We start from the raw sequence: 23,267 nt of genomic DNA on the forward strand, positions 1-23,267 counted from the left end.
GATGAGAGAGTCATTTCCTAGGCAGATTGATAAGAAGTCTAGGGGTCCCCAAGGAGAGAGGGGTCTGGAATTCTCAAGGAGGAAGAAAGGACAAACTTTTTTTTCCTCTACATTCCTTAGGATTATATAACAATGTATCCTGCCTGAGGACAGTCTCTGGACTAAACCTTCTGGCTAATCCTGTATCTTAAAATGTAAGTTATGGGAGTAGGTCTGGTCTTTACAAGGATTACATAACAATAATGTATCCTGCCTGAGGACAGTCTCTGGATTAAATTTTCTGGCTAATCCTGTTATCTTAAAATGTAAATTATGGGAGTAGGTCTGATGAGGTCTTTACAGCCTCCAGACATTCTTTGGATTCATTGGAGAGTATATAACTCCACCGCTAACACTAGGATACTCTTTCTACCCCCTTCTGATGTCTATGTCAGAAGCTTTCTCTATCTCCTTTATACTTTAATAAAACTATTACACAAAAGCTCTGAGCGATCAAGCCTCATCTCTGGCCCCAGGTTGAATTCTTCTTCTCTGGAGGCCAAGAATCCTGGCGTCTTTGTGTGGTTCAGCAACAACCTTTCAAAGATACAGTGGTATAGTATTCAATCATAAAAATTAAGGACGTCCACTATTTGCAACAGTACAGATGGTCCTCATGCTAAGTGTAATAAGTCAGAGAAAGACAACTAATAAGTCAGATCTCCTTTATATGTAGAATTCAAAAAAATGCAAATAAAATAATTCATAGAAAAGTAAGTTGATATTTGTGGTTGCCAGGGGAAAAGAATTAGTGAGAAGAGAAATAGGGTGAAAGTTGTCCAAAAGTACAAACTTCCCATTATAAGATGAATAAATACAAAAGTCGTAATGTACAATAAGATGATTGTAATTAGCACAGCTCTATGCTATGAAATTTCTTAATGAAATAAAGCCTAAGAATTCTCATGATAAGAAACAACTTTTTTTATTTTTGATAACTGTATAAAATTCACTGTGGTAATCATTTCATAATATATATAAGTCATCATTATATTGCACAATTTCAACTTCAATACCTCATAAAACTTAAAAAAATTTAAAGATAAAAATGTTCAAAACAGTGTCACTGAAAGAGAACATGTTACTCCTGTTTAGCTTTCAGGTTATTTTTATTTAACCATAAAAGTTTAAGAGCTTCTTAACCCTACACACCATGTAGAATTTTTCAAAGGAATAATATTATATCTTACTGCACCATGACTCTAGCTAAGAGCCTCCATTATCAGGGCTGCCTCGAAAATTGCCACCGTTAGGTCCTCTTCCATACCCATGATTGCCATCTTCCACATCCATCAAATCCTCCTCTAAAGTCCCTTCCATGTTCTGCTGCAAAATTTCTACCACCACTGTGAGACTCTCCAAATGCAAAGTGGCCTCCCCTTCCACCTCTAGAACTTTGGACATCCTGCTTTTTATATAGAGAAAATGCCTTTCTTCTACACAATGACCATTGATGGTATGAATTTTCTGCAACACTATCTTATCCACAGTATTGTGATCATCAAAAGTCACACACCCAAAGCCTCTTTTCCTTCCAGACTATGAGTGATTATCTCAGTGGCATCAATTTCTCTGTATTTCCCAAAGTAATCTCTAAGATGATGCTCATCAGTGTCCTCTGCAATTCCACCAACAAACAGCTTCTTCACATATGACAAGAGCCCCCAGCTTTCCATAGTCCGTTCTTGGGACAGCGTGTTTGGGGGCGACCCTTTTCCCCTCAATGGAATTAGGTCTGGCCGCCATGGCAGCATCCACCTCAGCCATGGAGGAAAACGTGATAAGATGAAATCTTCTTGACGTCTGGCTGGCGTGGTCCCTTATGACCACAGAGTCTATAAATCTTCCCCACTGCTTACACTGTAGGTCCTCAGACTTACTTCTGTGATTTCAGAGCTCAAGCCACCAATAAAGAGTTCACAGAATTGTCCCTTTCCTCTCTTTTTTGTGTCCAAAGTGACGGATGCTGAAGTTTTCTTCATCACGGGCTTAGTTTCTTGAGCCCTTTCCCGGAAGCTAAGGGGGGGGATGAGGGAGATCGCAGAGACTAACACGAACTGATGGGTCTCATCCCCAAGGTGAGGACAGCGCCTCCATGAGAACCTCCACGGGGACCCAGTGATGCTGCCACGGTTGCTGGTGCCACTGCTGCCCCTGAATCAGTCTTGAACAAACAATATTTGACTTTTCTGCAAAACATCATTCAACAGAGTGACTTTTCCTGATCCAGTCATCAAAATTCTTATTATGTTTTCTCTTAATTTTTAATGTATTATTATCTATTTTTGATACTACCTTATTCACTAATCTGGATATTCAATAAAGAGATTATTAATATGGACTTTAAAGATTTACATGGAGATATTTATCAAATGAGCATCCCAGGCGATGCTAGTGGTAAAGAACCCACCTGCCAGTACAGGAGCCACAGGAGATATGAGTTCAATTTCTGAGTTGGGAAGATCCCCTAGAGGAGGAAGTGGCAATCCCCTCCATTGAACCCCTGGTTGAACCTGAACATTCCCAGGATTGCCTGGGAAATCCCATGGACAGAGGAGCTTGGCGGGCTACAGTCCATGGGGTTGCAAATAGTCAGACACAACTGAGTGAACACACATACATGGGATCTAGAAAAAATGGTAGCAATGAATCTATTTGCAGGGAAGGAATGGAGACACAGTCATAGAGTAAATCATAATTTTAAGGTGTGTTTTATGTCCCAAAATATAGTTTATTTTCATGAAAGTTCCATGGGAACTGGAGAAGAATGTGCATTCTGTGCTTGGCTGAAGTATTGTGTGTATTTACTTAAACCCACTTCCCTGGTGGCTCAGATGGTAAAGAATCCACCTGCAATGAGGGAGACCTGGGTTCCATCCCAGGGCTGGGAAGATCCCCTGGAGGAGGGCATGGCAACCCACTCCAGTATTCTTGCCTGGAGAATCCCCATGGACAGAGGAACCTGGCAGGCTACAGTTCATAGCATCACAAAGAGTTGGACATGACTGAGCAACTTAGCCAGACATCTTGGAATGTGAAGTCAATGGGTCTTAGAAAGCATCATTACGAACAAAGCTAGTGGAGGTGGTCGGATTCCTGTTGAGCTATTTCAAATCCTGAAAGATGATGCTGAGAAAGTGCTACACTCAATGTGCCAGCAAATTTGGAAAACTCAGCAGTGGCCACAGGACTGGAAAAGGTCAGTCTTCATTCCAATCCCAAAGAAAGGCAATGCCAAAGAATGCTCAAACTACTGCACAGTTGTACTCATCTCACACACTAGTAAAGTCATGCTCAAAATTCTCCAAGCCAGGCTTCAGCAATACATGAACTGTGAACTTCCAGATGTTCAAGCTGGTTTTAGAAAAGGCAGAGGAACCAGAGATCAAATTGCCAACATCCGCTGGATCATGGAAAAAGCAAGAGAGTTCCAGAAAAACATCTATTTCTGCTTTATTGACTATGCCAAAACTTTTGACTGTGTGACTCACAATAAACTGTGGAAAATTCTGAAAGAGATGGACATACCAGACCCCTGACCTGCCTCTTGAGAAACCTATATGCAGGTCAGGAAGCAACAGTTAGAACTGAACATGGAACAACAGACTGGTTCCAAATAGGAAAAGAAGTATATCAAGGCTGTATATTGTCACCCTGCTTATTTAACTTATATGCAGAGTACATCATGAGGAATGCTGGGCTGGAAGAAACACAAGCTGGAATCAAGATTGCTGGGAGAAATATCAATAACCTCAGATATGCAGATGACACTACCCTTATGGCAGAAAGTGAAGAGGAATTCAAAAGCCTCTTGATGAAAGTGAAAGAGGAGAGTGAAAAGGTTGGCTTGAAGCTCAACATTCAGAAAACGAAGATTATGGCATCTGGTCCCATCACTTCATGGGAAATAGAAGGGGAAACAGTGGAAACAGTGTCAGACTTTATTTTTTTGGGCTTCAAAATCACTGCGATGCTGACTGCAGCCATGAAATTAAAAGACGCTTACTCTTTGGAAGGAAAGTTATGACCAACCTAGACAGCATATTAAAAAGCAGAGACATTACTTTACCAACCAAGGTCCGTCTAGTCAAGGCTATGGTTTTTCCCGTGGTCATGTATGGATGTGAGAGTTGGACTGTGAAGAAAGCTGATCGCCGAAAAATTGATGCTTTTGAACTGTGGTGCTGGAGAAGACTCTTGAGAGTCCCTTGTACTGCAAGGAGATCCAACTAGTTCGTTCTAAAGGAGATCAATCCTGGGTGTTCATTGGAAGGGCTGATGCTGAAGCTGAAACTCCAATACTTTGGCCACCTCACGCGAAGAGTTGACTCACTGGAAAAGACTCTGATGCTGGGAGGGACTGGGGGCTGGAGGAGATGGGGACGACAGAGAATGAGATGGCTGGATGGCATCACCGACTCGATGGACATGAGTTTGAGTGAACTCCGGGAGTTGGTGATGGACAGGGAGGCCTGGCGTGCTGAGATTCATGGGTTGCAAAGAGTCAGACACGACTGAGTGACTGAACTGAACTGAACTGAAGTTTTTAATGTCTTTTTAGCATGTAATATGATGGCAAGTTTTCTGAAACCTAATTTCTAAATAACTTCTTAGCTCCACAAATGGGAGAGAGATAGAACTGAGAAACAGTCTGCAATAAATGTTACACAAACTGAAAGTATGAGAATATTTTAATCTGGCCAGTTGCACCTGGGTAATTCAAGCCAATATGGCTATATGGTCCTCATTACAAGTTGTATTTTCACAGGCCTCCTGGACTCTCATGTTTGGTGATGGGAAGAGAAGGAAAAGCTCCCATTTCTTCACTGTGCTTTATTCATTAAAAACTACTGCAGATTTGACCTCGTACATCATGACTTTTTGTTTTGCATGTGCACTTAATCATGTCTAACTCTTTGCAGCCTCATGGACTGTAACCCATCAGTCACCTCTGTCCATGGGATTTCTCAGGCAAGAATATTGGGGTGGCAAAATGGATTAAAGATCTAAATGTAAGACCAGAAACTGTAAAACTCCTGGAAAAAAACATGGGCAAAACACTCTCCAATGTAAATCATAGCAGGATTGTCTATGACCCACTTCTCAGAGTAATGGAAATAAAAGCAAAAATAAAAAATGGGACCTAATTAAACTTGAAAGCTTTTGCACAATGAAGGAAACTATAAGCAAGGTGAAAAGACAGCATTCAGAATGGGAGAAAATAATAACAAATGAAGCAAATGATAAAGAATTAATCTCAAAAATATACAAGCAGCTCATGCAGCTCAACTCCAGAAAAATAAGCAACCCAATCAAAAAATGGACCAAAGAACTAAACAGACATTTCTCCAAAGAAGACATACAGATGGCTAACAAACACATGAAAAGATGCTCAACATCACTCATTATCAGAGAAATGCACATTAAAACCACAGTGAGGTACCATCTCTCTCTGGTCAGAATCTGGTCTGCTATCAAAAAGTCTACAAACAATAAATGCTGGAGAGGGTGCAGAGAAAAGGGAACCCTCTTACACTGTTGGTGGGAATGCAAACTACTACAGCCACTATGGAGAACAGTGTGGAGATTTCTTAAAAAACTGGAAATAGAACTGCCATATGACTCAGCAGTCCCACTGCTGGGCAAACACACTGAGGAAACCAGAATTGAAAGAGACGCATGTACCCTGATGTTCATTGCAGCACTGTTTACAATAGCCAGGACATGGAAGCAACCTAGATGTCCATCGGCAGAAGAGTGGATAAGAAAGCTGTGGTACATATACACAATGGAATATTACTCAGCTACGAAAAAGAATGCATTTGAATCAGTTCTAATGAAGTGGATGGAGCCTTTTATACAGAGTGAAGTAAGTCAGAAAGAAAAACAGCAATACAGCATATTAATGCATATATATGGAATTTAGAAAGATAATAATGATGACCCCATATGTGGGACAGCAAGAGAGACACAGATGTAAAGAACAGACTTTTGGACTCGGTGGGAGAAGGCGAGGGTGGGATGATTTGAGAGAATAGCATTGAAACATGTATATTATCATATGTGAAATAGATCGCCAGTCCAGGTTTGATGTATGAGACAAGGTGCTCAGGGCTGGCGCACTGGGATGACCCTGAGGGATGGGGTGGGATGAGGAGGGAGGTGGGAGAGAGGTTCAGGATGGGGAACACATGTACACCCATGGCTGATTCATGTGAATGTATGGCAAAAACCACCACAATATTGTAAAGTAATTAGCCTCCAATTAAAAAAAAAAGGATACTGGAGTCGGTTACCATTTCCTCTTCCAGGGATCTTCCCACCCCGTGCTCTTCAGGGGATCTTCCCACCCCGTGTATCGAACCTATGTCTCCTGTGTCTCCTTTATTGGCAGGCAGATTCTTTACATCTGTGCCACCTGGGAAGTCCCCGTACATCATGGAGGGCTGAGTTAAATGGTGTGTGATAACAAAGGAGATGAGTTTTTTTCAAAAGAGATTGACAGGTTTAAAATGATATTTGATTCATTTGTGTAGCATTTTTCTCATTTCTCCAAGGCGCTCTAGACCTTGACCTTAGAGAGCAGTAACATTTCAAGTGGTCACAGTAAAAATGCATAAATAGTTTGCATGTTTGTTATGCTGTTAAATTCATGATGAAGTAAGTATGGACAGAAAATAAGTTCTGATGACCAAGACAAAAAATAAATGTTTGAAGGTGATAGAATCATACATCAGTTCAGTTCAGTCGCTCAGTCGTGTCCAACTCTCCGCGACCACATGAATCACAGCACGCCAGGCCTCCCTGTCCATCACCAACTCCCGGAGTTCACTCAAACTCATGTCCATCGAGTCGGTGATGCCATCCAGCCATCTCATTCTCTGTCATCCCCTTCTCCTCCCGCCCCCAACCTTTCCCAGCATCAGAGTCTTTTCCAGTGAGTCAACTAGTCGCATGAGATGGCCAAAGTATTGCAGTTTCAGCTTCATAATCAGTCCCTCCAATGAACACCCAGGATTGATCTCCTTTAGAATGGACTGGTTGGATCTTCTTGCGGTACAAGGGACTCTCAAGAGTCTTCTCCAGCACCACAGTTCAAAAGCATCAATTCTTCGGCGATCAGCTCTCTTCACAGTCCAACTCTCATATCCATACATGACCACGGGAAAAACCATAGCCTTGACTAGATGGACCTTGGTTGGCAAAGTAATGTCTCTGCTTTTTAATATACTATCAAGGTTGGTCATAACTTTCCTTCCAAAGAGTAAGCGTCTTTTAATTTCATGGCTGCAATCAGCATCTGCAGTGATTTTGGAGCCCAAAAAAATAAAGTCTGACACTGTTTCCATTGTTTTTCCATCTATTTCCCATGAAGTGATGGGACCAGATGCCATGATCTTAGTTTTCTGAATGTTGAGCTTCAAGCCAACATTTTCACTCTCCTCTTTCACTTTCATCAAGAGGCTTTTGAATTCCTCTTCACTTTCTGCCATAAGGGTAGTGTCATCTGCATATCTGAGGTTATTGATATTTCTCCCAGCAATCTTGATTCCAGCTTGTGCTTCTTCCAGCCCAGCGTTCCTCATGATGTACTCTGCATAGAAGTTAAATAAGCAGGGTGACAATATACAACCTTGACGTACTCCTTTTCCTATTTGGAACCAGTCTGCTGTTCACTGTACAGTTCTGACTGTTGCTTCCTGACCTGCATACAGGTTTCTCAAGAGGCAGGTCAGGTGGTCTGGTATTCCCATCTCTTTCAGAATATTCCACAGTTTATTGTGAGTCACACAGTCAAAGGCTTTGTTATAGTCAATGAAGCAGAAATAGATGTTTTTCTGGAACTCTCTTGCTTTCTCCATGATCCAGCGGATGTTGGCAATTTGATCTCTGGTGCCTCTGCCTTTTCTAAAACCTGCTTGAACATCTGGGAGTTCACGGTTCACGTATTGCTGAAGCCTGGCTTGGAGAATTTTGAGCATGACTTTACTAGCGTGTGAGATGAGTGCAATTGTGCGGTAGCTTGAGCATTCTTTGGCATTGCCTTTCTTTGGGATTGAAATGAAGACTGACCTTTTCCAGTCCTGTGGCCACTCCTGAGTTTTCCAAATTTGCTGGCATACTGAGTGCAGCACTTTCACAGAGTCATCTTTCAAGATTTGAAATAGCTCAACTGGAATTCCATCACCTCCACTAGCTTTGTTCGTAGTGATGCTTTCTAAGGCCCACTTGACTTCACATTCCAAGATGTCTGGCTCTAGGTCAGTGATCACATTATCGTGACTATCTTGGTCATGAAGATCTTTTTTGTACAGTTCTTCTGTGTATTCTTGCCACCGCTTCTTAATATCTTCTGCTTCTGTTAGGTCCATTTCATACCATTTCTGTCCTTTATCGAGCCCATTTTTGCATGAAATGTTCCCTTGGAATCTCTAATATTCTTGAAGAGATCTCTTGTTTTTCCTATTTTGTTGTTTTCCTCTATTTATTTGCATTGATCACTGAGGAAGACTTTCTTATCTCTCCTTGCTATTCTTTGGAACTCTGCATTCAGATGCTTATATCTTTCCTTTTCTCCTTTGCTTTTCACTTCTCTTCTTTTCACAGCTATTTGTAAGGCCTCCTCAGACAGCCATTTTGCTTTTTTGCATTTCTTTTCCATGGGGATGGTCTTGGTCCCTGTCTCCTGTACAATGTCACGAACCTCCATCCAGAGTTCATCAGGCACTCTATCTATCAGATCTAGTCCCTTAAATCTATTCCTCACTTCAACTGTATAATCATAACACCGCCCTGGCGGCGCAGACGCGAGAGACACCGGCCCAGGTGGCGCAGACGCGAGAGACGCCGGCCCAGGCCGGCGCAACCGACCACACAAAGAGGCGCGGCCATGAGGAGCTACCCCACGCCTGAGGCCAGGGCCGGTGGCCGAGAGTAGCTACCCCACGTCCAATAGTCGGAGGCTGCATGGACGCAGGAGGGCCGACAGGAGCTACTCCATGTTCAAGGTCAGGAGGGGCGGCCTTGAGGAGATACCCCTCATCCAAGGTAAGGTGCAGCGGCTGCGCTTTCTTGGAGCAGCTGTGAAGAGATATCCCACGCCCAAGGTAAGAGAAACCCAAATAAGATGGTAGGTATCGCGAGGGGCATCAGAGGGCAGACACACTGAAATCATAATCACAGGAAACTAGTCAATCTGATCACATGGACCACAGCCGAATATGGTCCACTGGAGAAGGGAATGGCAAACCACTTCAGTATACTTGCCTTGAGAACCCCATGAACAGTATCAAAGGGCAAAATGATAGGATACTGAAGGAGGAATTCCCCAGGTCGGTAGGTGCCCAGTATGCTACTGGAGATCAGTGGAGAAATAACCCTAGAAGGAATGAAGGGATGGAGCAGAAGCAAAACCTCTACCCAGTTGTGGATGTGACCAGTGATAGAAGCAAGGTCCGGTGCTGTAAAGAGCAATATTGCATAGGAACCTGGAATGTTAGGTCCATGAATCAAGGCAAATTGGAAGTGGTCAAACAGGAGATGACAAGAGTGAACACAGACATTCTAGAAATCAGTGAACTAAAATGGACTGGAATGGGTGAATTTAACTCAGATGACCATTATATCTACTACTGTGGGCAGGAATCCCTTAGAAGAAATGGGGTAGCCATCATGGTCAACAAAAGAGTCCAAAATGCAGTACTTGGATGCAATCTTAAAAATGACAGAATGATTTCTGTTCGTTTCCAAGGCAAACCATTCAATATTACAGTAATCCAGGCCTATGCCCCAACCAGTAACGCTGAAGAAGCCGAAGTTGAACGGTTCTATGAAGACCTACAAGACCTTTTAGAACTAACACCCAAAAAAGATGTCCTTTTCATTCTAGGGGACTGGAATGCAAAAGTAGGAAGTCAAGAAACACCTGGAGTAACAGGCAAATTTGGCCTTGGAGCATGGAATGAAGCAGGGCAAAGGCTAATAGAGTTTTGACAAGAGAACGCACTGGTCATAGAAAACACCCCCTTCCAACAACACAAGAGAAGTCTCTACACATGGACGTCTCTACATATGGACACATGTTGACCAGATGGTCAACACCGAAATCAGATTGATTATATTCTTTACAACCGAAGATGGAGAAGCTGTATACAGTTAGCAAAAACAAGACCAGGAGCTGACTGTGGCTCAGATCATGAACTCCTTATTGCCAAATTCAGACTTAAATTGAAGAAAATAAGGAAAACCACTAGACCATTCAGATATGACCTAAATCAAATCCCTTATGATTATGATTATACAGAATCATACATAATCTTCCTATAAACTGAGCATAAATCCCAGAGTTCTGTCAGACTCACACATCTTACTGGAAACATATTTGTGATGTTTTAGGACACAGTGACTTTTGAGGATGTGGCTGTGAACTTCACCCCAGAGGAGTGGGCTTTACTGAATCCTTTGCAGAAGAAAGTTTACAGAGATGTGATGCAGATAATTCTGGGGAACCTAGTCTCAATAGGTAAGAATAACAACATTTCTTCACTTCTTTGAGAACAAGTATTCCTTGCAATCAACATTGTTACAAGATGTGGAATGTGGAAAAGGAATACAGTAGTCCCCCTTATCTGCATGGAATACATTCCAAGACCAACAGTGGATGTCTGAAACCACAAATAGTACTGAATCCTATACATACATCAGTTCAGTTCAGTTCATTTCAGTCGCTCAGTCGTGTCTGACTCTTTGTGACCCCATGAACCGCAGCACGCCAGGCCTTCCTGTCCATCAACAACTCCCAGAGTCCACCCAAACCCATGTCCATCGAGTCGATGATGCCATCCAACCATCTCATCCTCTGTCATCCCCTTCTCCTCCTGCCCTCAATCTTTCCCATACATCAGTTCAGTCAGTTTATTCGCTCAGTCGTGTCCAACTCTTTGCGACCCCATGAATCACAGCATGCCAGGCCTCCCTGTCCATCACCAACTCCCGGAGTTCACTCAAACTCATGTCCATCGAGTCGGTGATGCCATCCAGCCATCTCATTCTCTGTCACCCCCGTCTCCTTCTGCCCCCAATCCCTCCTAGCATCAGAGTCTTTTCCAGTAAGTCAACTCGTCGCATGAGGTGGCCAAAGTATTGCAGTTTCAGCTTCAGCATCAGTCCTTCCAATTAACATCCAGGATTGATCGCCTTTAGAATGGACTGGTTGGATCTCCTTGCAGTCCAAGGGACTCTCAAGAGTCTTCTCCAGCACCACAGTTCAAAAGCATCAATTCTTCGGCGATCAGCTTTCTTCACAGTCCAACTCTCACATCCATACATGACCATGGGAAAAACCATTGCCTTGACTAGACGGACCTTGGTTGGCAAAGTAATGTCTCTGCTTCTTAATATACTATCTAGGTTGGTCATAACTTTCCTTCCAAGGAGTAAGCATCTTTTAATTTCATGGCTGCAGTCAGCATCCGCAGTGATTTTGGAGCCCAAAAAAATAAAGTCTGACACTGTTTCCCCATCTATTTCCCATGAAGTTATGGGACCAGATGCCATGATCTTTGTTTTCTGAATGTTGAGCTTCAAGCCAACATTTTCACTCTCCTCTTTCACTTTCATCAAGAGGCTTTTGAGTTCCTCTTCACTTTCTGCCATAAAGGTGGTGCCATCTGCATATCTGAGGTTATTGATATTTCTCCCGGCAATCTTGATTCCAGCTTGTGCTTCTTCCAGCCCAGCATTCCTCATGATGCATTCTACATATAAGTACATACCTATGATAAATTTAGAATTTGGTTCACAGTAAGAGATTGATATGGAGAAGGAAATGGCAGCTCACTCCATTATTATTGCCTGGAAAATCCATGGACAGAGGATCCTGGCAAGCTCCTTAGGGTCACAAAAGAGTTGGACATGACTTAGCAACTAACCAACAATAGCCAAGAGACTGATATCAATAACTAAGAATAGAACAAGTATAATACACATGCACTTAACACATGTAAGTGTTAAGTGTGCGTAACTTTGCAGTTCAAGATGAGACAGCAAAATAAAATCAATTTCTTTTTCTTTCACAATTTAATAACAGAAGATTAATTTTTCCTATAGATCTTAGCAACATTAGTATATAGCTTTTACTTTATTTTTGGGGGCTCCAAAATCACTGTGGATGCTGACTGCAGCCATGAAATTAAAAGACACTTACTCCTTGGAAGGAAAGTTATGACCAACCTAGACAGCATATTAAAAAGCAGAGACATTACTTTGCCAACCAAGGTCCGTCTAGTCAAGGCTATGATTTTTCCAGTGGTCATGTATGGATGTGAGAGTTGGACTGTGAAGAAAGCTGATCGCCGAAGAATTGATGCTTTTGAACTGTGGTGCTGGAGAAGACTCTTGAGAGTCCCTTGGACTTCAAGGAGATCCAACCAGTCCATTCTAAAGGAGATCAATCCTGGGTGTTCATTGGAGGGACTGATGCTGAAGCTGAAACTGCAATACTTTGGCCACCTCATGCGAAGAGTTGACTCACTGGAAAAGACTCTGATGCTGGGAGGGATTGGGGGCGGGAGGAGATGGGGACAACAGAGAATGAGATGGCTGGATGGCTTCGCCAACTCGATGGACATGAGTTTGAGTGAATTCCGGGAGTTGGTGATGGACAGGGAGGCCTGGTGTGCTGCGATTCATGGGGTCACAAAGAGTCGGACAAGACTGAGTGACTGAACTGAACTGAACTGAACTGAACTTAGTTTCTGTTTGGTGTACCCTAATTCTTTCATCACTATTCTTGCATTTGGAGGCCATCATTAAGAAAAATGAAGAGACTTACCCTGATGGTCCAGTGGCTAAGACTCCACGCTCCCACTGCAGGGGGGCCAGGTTCAATCTCTGTTCATAGAACTAGATCTCACATGCAGCAACCAAGATTCAGTGTAGCCAAATAAATAAATAAATATTTTTTAAAAAATTTTAAAGGCATCATATCAGAGTCTTCTAAAGTTTGTTTAAAAAAAAGAAAAAGGAGGATTACTTGAACACAAACACAGGGATATCACCACAGTTATCTGAAAACCAAGATGGCAACTAAGTGACAAACGGGCAGGTAGCATATACAGCATGGATGCAGTGGACAAGGGGATGATTCATATCCTGGACATGACGGAAGGGGATGTTGCAAGATTTCATCGTGCTACTCAGAAGGGTGCACAGCTTAAAAGTATGAATTGTTTACTTCTGTGATTTTCCACTTAATATTTTCAGACTGCAATTGACCATAGGTAACTGAAACCACAGAAAGCAAAACCGTGGATAAGGGAAGACTACCATACACTGGTAAATAAACTAAGCATGTTACAGCTCATTGTGGACCTAGAATCTAATATTGTTCTATAATTTATAATAATTTGCATTGTTTTTCTGGGTCTGCATTTTAGGGAAAAAATGAGACAGTCATAACATTGAAGATTGGTACAAAACCCAAGGGAGGAAACTAAGGTGAGTTAGCACACAGTAGACAGTGTCCCACGTGACAGTCCTGGTATGTCATAAACGTTTTAAAATTTTTTTATTTCTTTATGTATTTATTTCTGGCTGTGCTAGGTCTTTGTTGCTGCACAGGCTTTTTCTCTAGTTGTGAAGAGTAAGGGCTACTTTCTAGTTGCAGTGCATGGTTTTCTCATTGCAGGGGTTTCTCTTGTAGGGCACACACTCTAGGGCATTCAAGCTTCAGTACTTGCAGTATGCAGGCTCAATAGTTGTGACAGATGGGCTTAGTTGCTCTGCAGAGTATGGGATTTTCCCAGATCAGGGATCCAACCCATGTCTCCTGCATTGGCAGGTGGGCTCTTTACCCCTGAGCCACCAGGGAAGCCCCTATCACAGCTTTTTAAAATAAGCAAATAAAATAATCCCAGCTTCAGATTTATTTATCCTTATTTTTCCACTGAAAGTATTTATTTAAATGTGATATGGGTGTTCATTGTTTGTAACTTTATCCACTTTGGGAAACAATATTAAGAAACTCCATATATTAATATCACTGCTTTCATAATAGCTATATTATGAAAACACTGTTTTCATAATAGTCCTGTTACAGAGCTTTCAAACAGTTTAGAAAGGGCAAAAAACGTTCACTTTTGCTATAAAATATAAAAATGTAGTTCTAATACCCTACTAATAAATGTGAAATTATTGAAGAAATCAATAATTTCTCATTTTTTAACAGAAGTCATGTGGTAGAAAACTCTGTGAAAGCAAAGAAGGTAGTCAACATAGAGAAACTGTCTGCCAGATTCTAAATCTTAATCTGAACCAGAAAACTCCTTCTGGAGTAAACCCATGTGAAGGTCATGTGTGTGGAAAAGTCTTCTTGTATCATTCATTTCTTAATAGGCACGTCTGATCTCACACTGTACACAAACCATATGAGTATCATGTATACAAGGAGAAACCATATAAATGCAAGGAATGTGGGAAAACCTTCAGTTACCACAAATCTGTTCACAGACATGAAAGGACTCATACTGGAGAAAAACTCTATGAATGTAAGGAATGCGGAAAAACCTTCACATGGCTCACAACCTTTCGAAGACACATGGTAACACACACTCAAGAAGGACCCTATAAATCTAAAGAATGTGGGAAAGACTTTAGTTGTTCCACTTCATTTCAAGCCCATGAAAGAACTCACACTGGAGAGAAGCCCTTCACATGTAAACAGTGTGGTAAATCCCTCAGGTCTCCTCTAGGCTTGCAAATCCATGAAAGAAACCACACTGGAGAAAAACCCTATGAATGTAAGCAGTGTGGTAAAGCCCTCAGCTGTCCTAGTTCTTTTCGAAGACATGAAAGGATTCACACAGCAGAGAAACATATGAATGTAAACATGAGAAAACTTTCAGTTCTCCCCTAGGTCTGCAAATTCATGAAAGAATTCACACTGGAGAGAAACCTTATGAATGTAAAGAATGTAGGAAGGCCTTCATTTCTCTTTCAAGCATACTTATACACAAAATAACACACACTGGAGATGGACCTTACAAGTGTAAGGAATGTGGCCTTCATTTGTCCCAGTTCATTTCGATCACATGAAAGGACTCACAGTGTGGTAAAACTTTCAGTGGGCCCAGTTCCTTTCGAATACAGGAAAGAACTCATACTGGGGAGAAATCCTATGAATGTACAGAAAACCTTCATTTATCGCACAACCTTTCAAGGACACATGAGAAAGCATACTGGAGAGAAACCCTATAAATGTGAAGAATTTGGGAAAGCCTTCATTTCTCCCTCCAGCATTCAAACACACATGATAATGCACACTGGAGATGGACCTTATAAGTGTAAGGAATGTGGGAAAGCATTCAGTTTTCCCAATTCTTTTCAAATTCATCAGCGAACTCACACAGGTGAGAAACCCTATGAATGTAAACAGTGTGGCAGAGCCTTCAGTTGTTACTTTCATCCTTTCAAACACATGAAAAAGCTCACACTGGAGAAAAACCTTATGAATGCACAGAATGTGGGAAAGCCTTCATTTATCACATTACCTTTAGAGGGCACATGAGAATGCACACTGGTGAGAAACCGTACAAATGTGGAGAATGTGGGAAAGCCTTCAGTCATCCCAATTCCTTTTGAAGGCAGGAAATACCTCATACATTGTAGAGGCCCAAGGCCAAGCAGTGTCCTTTTACCTTTCTTGTGTAAATTCTTTTAGTTGTATATGTTGGGTCACCAATTGGTCAAATTGTTTCAGTTGTTTTTTTTTTCTTTTGCTTCCTCCCTCCCTTCCTCCCTGACTGTGTTTTCATCACTGGATATACCTCAGGGGAAGAGGTGTCCTCTCTACCCTGGTGTTTTTGTCATTTTTTTTTCCTCCAGAGAGCCTCACATCACTGCCATTAATGTTAGGGATCTCTCCCCATGACAGTTGGTTGCTTTATAGGATTCAAGGACCAACAGCTTAGTTCAGGTTTGAACTAATAATACCTTTGCTGACCATAGGGGTGCCATGGTGTTGTCCCCTAAAACCTCAAGGGTAGGATCTTTCTTGTGGTACAGGTAGGGGCTACAGCACCAGAGGTACCCTAGAGTCTGGTGGTGGTGTTCCATCATTAAGTCATGTCCAACTCTGCAACCCCATGGACTGCAGCACGCCAGGATCCTCTGTCCTCTGGTTTCTCACGGAGTTTGCTCAAATTCATGTCCATTGAGTCACAAATGGCTACAGTCCATAGGGTCACAAAGAGTCAAACATGACTGAAGCAACCTGGCATGCACACACTAGTGTTTCCGTGATTAAGATTCTGAGCTTCCACTGCAAGGGGCACAGATTTGATCCCTGGTCAGGGAACGAAGAGCGCTCATGCCACATGCTGCAGCCAAAATTTTTTTTCTAGTTTTTTAATAAAAATCTTATTCCCACAGAATATAAAATTGCAAGCTACTAAGGAAAATCAGTTACAGGGCCTTAATAATCAATAGAATCACAAATATTCAAATCAGCTGAGATAAGCAGCCCACAGCTCAGAAGGCAAAGCTACACTCTGAAGGCTTCCCAAGTGGCTCAGTGGTAAGGAATCAGCCTGCCAATGCAGGAGATGTGGGTTCAATCACTGAGTTGAGAAGATTGCCTGGAAGAGGAAATGACAACCCAGTTCAGTTTTCTTGCCTAGAAAGTCTCATGGACAGAGGAGCCTGGCGAAATACAGTCCATAGTGCTGCAAAGAGTCAGACATGACTGAGCAAATAAGCATGCACAAAGGTGAAACACTGTCAAGCTTTGGTCTCCAGACTCCTGGTTGAGATTGAACTACTGGCCCAGGTCAGTCCCTGGAGAAGCAGGGTAGGGCCACCAGAGCAGCCACAGGAGTATACAACTGTACAAATGTAGAGAATGTGGGAAAGCCTTCAGTCATCCCAATTCCTTTTGAAGGCTGTATGAGATCTCATACATTGTAGAGGCCCAAAGCCAAGCAGTGTCCTTTTACCTTTCTCTGCCCACCCTCCTCTCCCTGGGGAATAATGGGGGAAAGCTCACTCTCTGGGGCTTCCATTCTCACAATGAGGAAACCCTCACCCAGATTCACCTAAAAGTTCTGACCCAAAGGACTCTCAAATTCAATACTTTCTGCCAGAAGACAGAACACATGACCTTCACAGATTTTTCCCCCCCAATGGGCAGAAATTACTCGAAGTTCACCTACACTGTGAATGTAAAACTGTAAACCACATCTTTTCTTTTTTATTGGCTGTGACAGATCTTAGTTCTAGTGTGTGGGATCTTCAGCTGTGGCATGCAGAATCTAGTTCCCCAACCAGGGATTGAACCTGGGCTCTCTGCATTGGGAGTAAGGAGTTTTAACTACTGGACCACCAGAGAAATCCCTCCAACCTACATCTAGAAGCAGGCACAAAAGAACCATAGTTACAACCAGTGTTTATATGTAACAAAGGGAAGAAAATTGTAAGGCACTTCTTTTTAGTTCAGCTAGAAAACTCACAACTATATAATATCTATTCCTTTCAGAAAATGAATATGGCAGTTGTTATTTCCACAGAAAGAAATCACTTGGAAAACAGTCACATTAGAACCCATCTAAATGTTGCAAGTCTAAGCCTGATAGTCCATTTGAAACAATCCACAAGAAAAGGATAGACTGTAGCAGGGGCCATCCCAGAACAGCAAGCTCACCACCCACCCCCACCACCACCCCCACTGCCACTCCTAGCCATGTCCTCCACCTGCCTCTTGTCTGTAGAAAAACCTTAGCCTCCTAGGCCTTCCCCAAGTTCTAAAAGTAAATTTGATCGGAGGAGTGAGAAAATGCAGAAAGAAAGGTCAACAGCCACGCAAGACAAAATAATTATACTTCAGCCAGTAAAGTCAAGGACTTTCATTCCTCCTCAAGTGCGTGCTAAATTGCTTCAATCGTGTCTGACTCTTTGCAACTTCATGGACTGCAGTCCGCCAGGCTCCTCTGTCCATGGAATTTTCCCAGGCAAGGACACTGGAGAGGATGGCCAGGTCTTCCAGGGGATTGACCCAACTCAGGGTTTGAAACCTTGTCTCAGGCATCTCCTGCATTGCTAGGTGGGTTCTTTACCACTAGCACCATCTGGGAAGCCCTGCTCCTCAAGGACTATAGGTAATATTCTAAGCCATATCCTCTGAGCTGTTTTGCAGATACTGAAGCCCCCACCAAGTGGAAGAAGTTAACTGTATGCAGCCCACAAGCAAATAGACCTCAGACTGGTTGGAATCAGAAGGTTGATGACGTTGACTCCCAAAAACATCGGAAGAATGTCTGTCAGCTGATCATGCACCCCACAAACCCCTCTCCCTCATCCTATCTTTAAAAATCTTTCCCTGACAGCCTTCCAGGAGTTCACAACTTCTAAGCACTAGCTGCCTGGACTCCTTACTTGATGCCCTGCAATAAATGCCACACTTTCCTTCACCACATCCCAGTGTCAGTAGGTTGACTTTTCTGAGGGGTGAGTGAACCCAAGTTTGGTTCCTAACAAGACCTCAGAATAGTTATGCACACTCCAAGGGAAATTTAAAAAAAGGAAGACTTCTTAGCAAATGGAATGCAATAACACTGAAATCATTATTTCATTTTTCTGAAACACTCCTTTCTTGCTCATTTGAAATATTTTATTCTTATTAATGATATTTTACAAACAGAAAAATGAAACTCAAGTGAATAAATTTTTCAAGGTGACAAACAGCGAGGGGCAGTGCTGAGAGGTGAGTTTCCAAAGAAGAACCTCCACCCAAATGTCTTTCCCAAGGATGTCTGTGACCAGGAAAGATCTCAGAGGATTTTATACAACACAGTTCCAGGTGGTTACTCTCTGCTTAGCTCTCATGTAAAATAGCCACAAACAAACAAAAAAAAAATCTTTTTATAGTGAGCCAAACATTGACTGTGGGGAAATGACAATTAAAATATTGGGTCTGTTTGAAATGATCACAGAGAACGAATAGCTGATGACGCTGTGAATTAGAGAGGACAAGTTGGCTGTGAGAAGGTGGGAGGGATCTGAAAGTTTAGGGATTTATTGCCAGCCCTAGGAAGCGTTAGGCAGGAGGGACAGGTCATGGACTTGAGGTCCTACTCCTAAATGTTTGAATAATTCAAAAGACAATGAATGCGGCTGGGAAGGGAAAATGGACTGGGGACCCCACAGACCACAGCTGCTCCCACATGCCAACCCCTGAAACCGAGTCACAGCTGTCCCCAGCTGATCCCTCCTGTGGTCACTGTACAATCTGGAGGAAACAAGGGACTGCTGGGTCAGGGCTGCCCAGAGAGGATCCAGAGCCGAAGTCGCGGGGCACAGTGAAAGGACAGGACCCCCGGGGTCCCTGCTTTCAGCCTCGCCCCCTCTAGCGAGCTGGAGGGGGCTGAGGTCCCAGAGGCGCCCTCGGCCCACCTGGGTCCGCAGACTCCAGAGCTGACTGCAGAGGGGCCTGTGTCCCACCACGGCCGGGACCCACTCAATCTCCCCTCCCTGCACACTTCCCGTTTCCCGACTTCTGGTGTCCTCCCAGCCTCCCCACTTCCACTCTCGAATCCGGTGCAGATCTAGGAGCAACAAAAGCTCCACCTGCGGCGGGGAAGCACGAGTGAGACGCGATCCCCAGCGCATCCACGCGGAGGAACAATGTCCACACCAGGCAGAGAGTGGCCCCGCACACCTGCCCTTAATGCGCTCCCTAGAGGACCCTTCGAAAGGACGCTCCCTCTCCACCATTACCCTGCCCCCATGGGTAACAGCAGGTGGAGGTCACGTGGCCAAACAGACCTGGCTTCCGCCCTGACCCTCCAAGGATCCTTGCATTTAAGCCGAGCCAGCTCCAGACCTGAATGGGACACAGATGTGTAAGCAGAGAACTCAAGGGTGTTTTTAGTGGAATGCACCCCTTGAGGAGCAAGCCCAGAGCACATGGATTGCCTGGACAGCCTGGAACAGAATGATCTCCTCCCACCAATCAGGAGACAAGCTATGAGACGTCTTCATTAAATTCTTAGGTATCCGCTTTACTCTGGCAGGAGATTGACTTCACATTAGTTTCTGTGTTCTTAACGCACTTTGAGATGTGAACAGCTATAATATTCCCACAGCAAATTTCCTATTTTCTCTGATATAAGAAAAACAATAAAGGGTTATGTAAATGTAGGATGTACCCAGAAACAACTGATATACTTAATGAGTCGATTGATGTGGTTATTGTTCAGTCACTAAGTCTTGTCCCACTCTTTAGGACCCTATGGACGGCAGCACACTAGGCTCCTCTGTCCTCCACTGTCTCCCGGAATTTGCTCAAATTCAAGTCCATTGAGTCGGTGATGCCATCCTACCATCTCATCCTCTGTCTTCCCCTTTTCCTCCTGCCTTCAATCTTTCCAGCATCAGCATCTTTTCCACTGAGTCAGTTCTTCACAGCATGTCACCAAAGTATTGGAGCTTCAACTTCAGCAACAGTCCTTCCAGTGAATATTCACGATTGACTGGCTTGATCTCTTTGCAGTCCGAGGGACTCAAAGAGTTTTCTCCAGAGCCACAATTTGAAAGCATCGATTTTCAGGCACTCAGCCTTCTTTATGTACAAAACTCTTAATGCATTTATCCATTTATTTGAAGGGCTTTGTTGAGATGCAATACACATACCACATACAATGGGCCACTTTTAAATGGACAATGCAGTGGTTTTCATATATTCACAGATACATGCAGTCATCATTGTGGTCCATCTTAGAACGTTTATATCATCTCAGAAAGAAACCCCGGTACCCTCTAGCCATCAGTGTCTTCCCATCTTCCTCCTCCAGGCCCTCAGTTCAGTTCAGTTCAGTTCAGTCGCTCAGTCGTGTCTGACTCTTTGCGAACCCATGAATCACAGCACGCCAGGCCTCCCTGTCCATCACCAACTCCCATAGTTCAGTCAAACTCATGTCCATTGAGTTGGTGATGCCATCCAGCCATCTCATCCTCCGTCGTCCCCGTCTCCTCCCGCCCCCAATCCTTCCCAGCATCAGACTCATTTCCAGTGAGTCAACTCATCGCATGAGGTGGCCAAAGTATTGCAGTTTCAGCTTTAGCATCAGTCCTTCCAATGAACACCAGGATTGATCTCCTTTAGAATGGACTGGTTGGATCTCCTTGCAGTACAAGGGACTCAAGAGTCTTCTCCAACACCACAGTTCAAAAGCATCAATTCTTCGGCGATCAGCTTTCTTCACAGTCCAACTCTCACATCCACACATGACCACGGGAAAAACCATAGCCTTGACTAGACGGACCTTTGTTGGCAAAGTAATGTCTCTGCTTTTTAATATGCTTTCTAGGTTGGTCATAACTTTCCTTCCAAGGAGTAAGCATCTTTAGATTTCCTGGCTGCAATCAGCATCTGCAGTGATTTTGGAGCCCAAAAAAATAAAGTCTGACACTGTTCCCACTGTTTCCCCATCTATTTCCCATGAAGTGATGGGACCAGATGCCATGATCTTACTTTTCTGAATGTTGAGCTTCAAGCCAACCTTTTCACTCTCCTCTTTCACTTTCATCAAGAGGCTTTTGAGTTCCTCTTCACTTTCTGCCATAAGGGTGGTGTCATCTACATATCTGAGGTTATTGATATTTCTCCCGGCAATCTTGATTCCAGCTTGTGCTTCTTCCAGACCAGTGTTCCTCATGATGTACTCTGCATATAAGTTAAATAAGCAGGGTGACAATATACAGCCTTGACATACTCCTTTTCCTATTTGGAACCAGTCTGTTGTTCCATGTCCAGTTCTAACTGTTGTTTCCTGACCAGCATACAGGTTTCTCAAGAGGCAGGTCAGGTGGTCTGGTATTCCCATCTCTTTCAGAATGTTCCACAGTTTATTGTGATCCACATAGTCAAAGGCTTTGGCATAGTCAATGAAGCAGAAATAGATGTTTTCCTCCAGGCCCTAGGCAATCACTAATCTGCTTTCTGTCTCTCTAGGTTTCTATATTCACTGACTTCATATGAAAAGAATTCTATAAAATGTGAACTTTGTGGTTAACTTCATTTACTTAGCATAATTTTTCAAGGGACATCCAAGTACTGATACTTCATTTCTTTTTATGGCAAAGTAATATACAAAAAGGATCTTCACGAGCAAGATAATCATGATGGTGTGATCACTGACCTAGAACCAGACATCTTGGAATGTGAAGTCAAGTGGGCCTTAGGAAGCATCACTACAAACAAAGCTAGTGGAGGTGATGGAATTCCAGTTGAGCTATTTCAAATCCTGAAAGATGATGCTGTGAAAGTGCTGCACTCAATATGCCAGCAAATTTGGAAAACTCAGCAGTGGCCACAGGACTGGAAAAGGTCAGTCTTCATTTCAATCCCAAAGAAAGGCAATGCCAAAGAATGCTCAAACTACTGCACAATTACACTCATCTCACACGCTAGTAAAGTCATGCTCAAAATTCTCCAAGCCAGGCTTCAGCAATACGTGAACCGTGAACTTCCAAATGTTCAAGCTGGTTTTCGAAAAGGCAGAGGAACCAGAGATCAAATTGCCAACATCCACTGGATCATGGAAAAAGCAAGAGAGTTCCAGAAAAACATCTATTTCTGCTTCATTGACTATGCCAAAGCCTTTGACTGTATGGATCACAATAAACTGTGGAAAATTCTGAAAGAGATGGGAATACCAGACTGCCTGACCTGACTCTTGAGAAACCTGTATGCAGGTCAGGAAGCAACAGTTAGAACTGGACATGGAACAACAGACTGGTTCCAAATAGGAAAAGGAGTACGTTAAGGTTGTATTTTGTCACCCTGCTTATTTAACTTATATGCAGAGTACATCATGAGGAACACTGGTCTGGAAGAAGCACAAGCTGGAATCAAGATTGCTGGGAGAAATATCAATAACCTCAGATATGCAGATGACACCACCCTTATGGCAGAAAGTGAAGAGGAACTCAAAAACCTCTTGATGAAAGTGAAAGAGGAGAGTGAAAAGGTTGGCTTGAAGCTCAACATTCAGAAAAGTAAGATCATGGCATCTGGTCCCATCACTTCATGGGAAATAGATGGGGAAACAGTGGGAACAGTGTCAGACTTTATTTTTTTGGGCTCCAAAATCTCTGCGGATGCTGATTGCAGCCATGAAATTAAAAGATGCTTACTCCTTGGAAGGAAAGTTATGACCAACCTAGAAAGCATATTA

At 43.0% G+C, this 23,267-nt stretch overlaps 2 pseudogenes; one reads left to right on the forward strand and one right to left on the reverse strand.

Annotated features, from left to right (window-relative positions):
• Positions 1–1,245: 1,245 nt before the first annotated feature.
• Positions 1,246–2,021, reverse strand: LOC129558847 (heterogeneous nuclear ribonucleoproteins A2/B1 pseudogene; annotated as a pseudogene).
• Positions 2,022–2,099: 78 nt separating this feature from the next.
• Positions 2,100–15,678, forward strand: LOC148777148 (uncharacterized; annotated as a pseudogene).
• Positions 15,679–23,267: the final 7,589 nt, after the last annotated feature.

Source organism: Moschus berezovskii, chromosome 8, assembly GCF_049115385.1.
Source record: "Moschus berezovskii isolate FMDL1 chromosome 8, NW_MosBer_1.0, whole genome shotgun sequence".
Lineage (NCBI taxonomy): Eukaryota > Metazoa > Chordata > Mammalia > Artiodactyla > Moschidae > Moschus > Moschus berezovskii.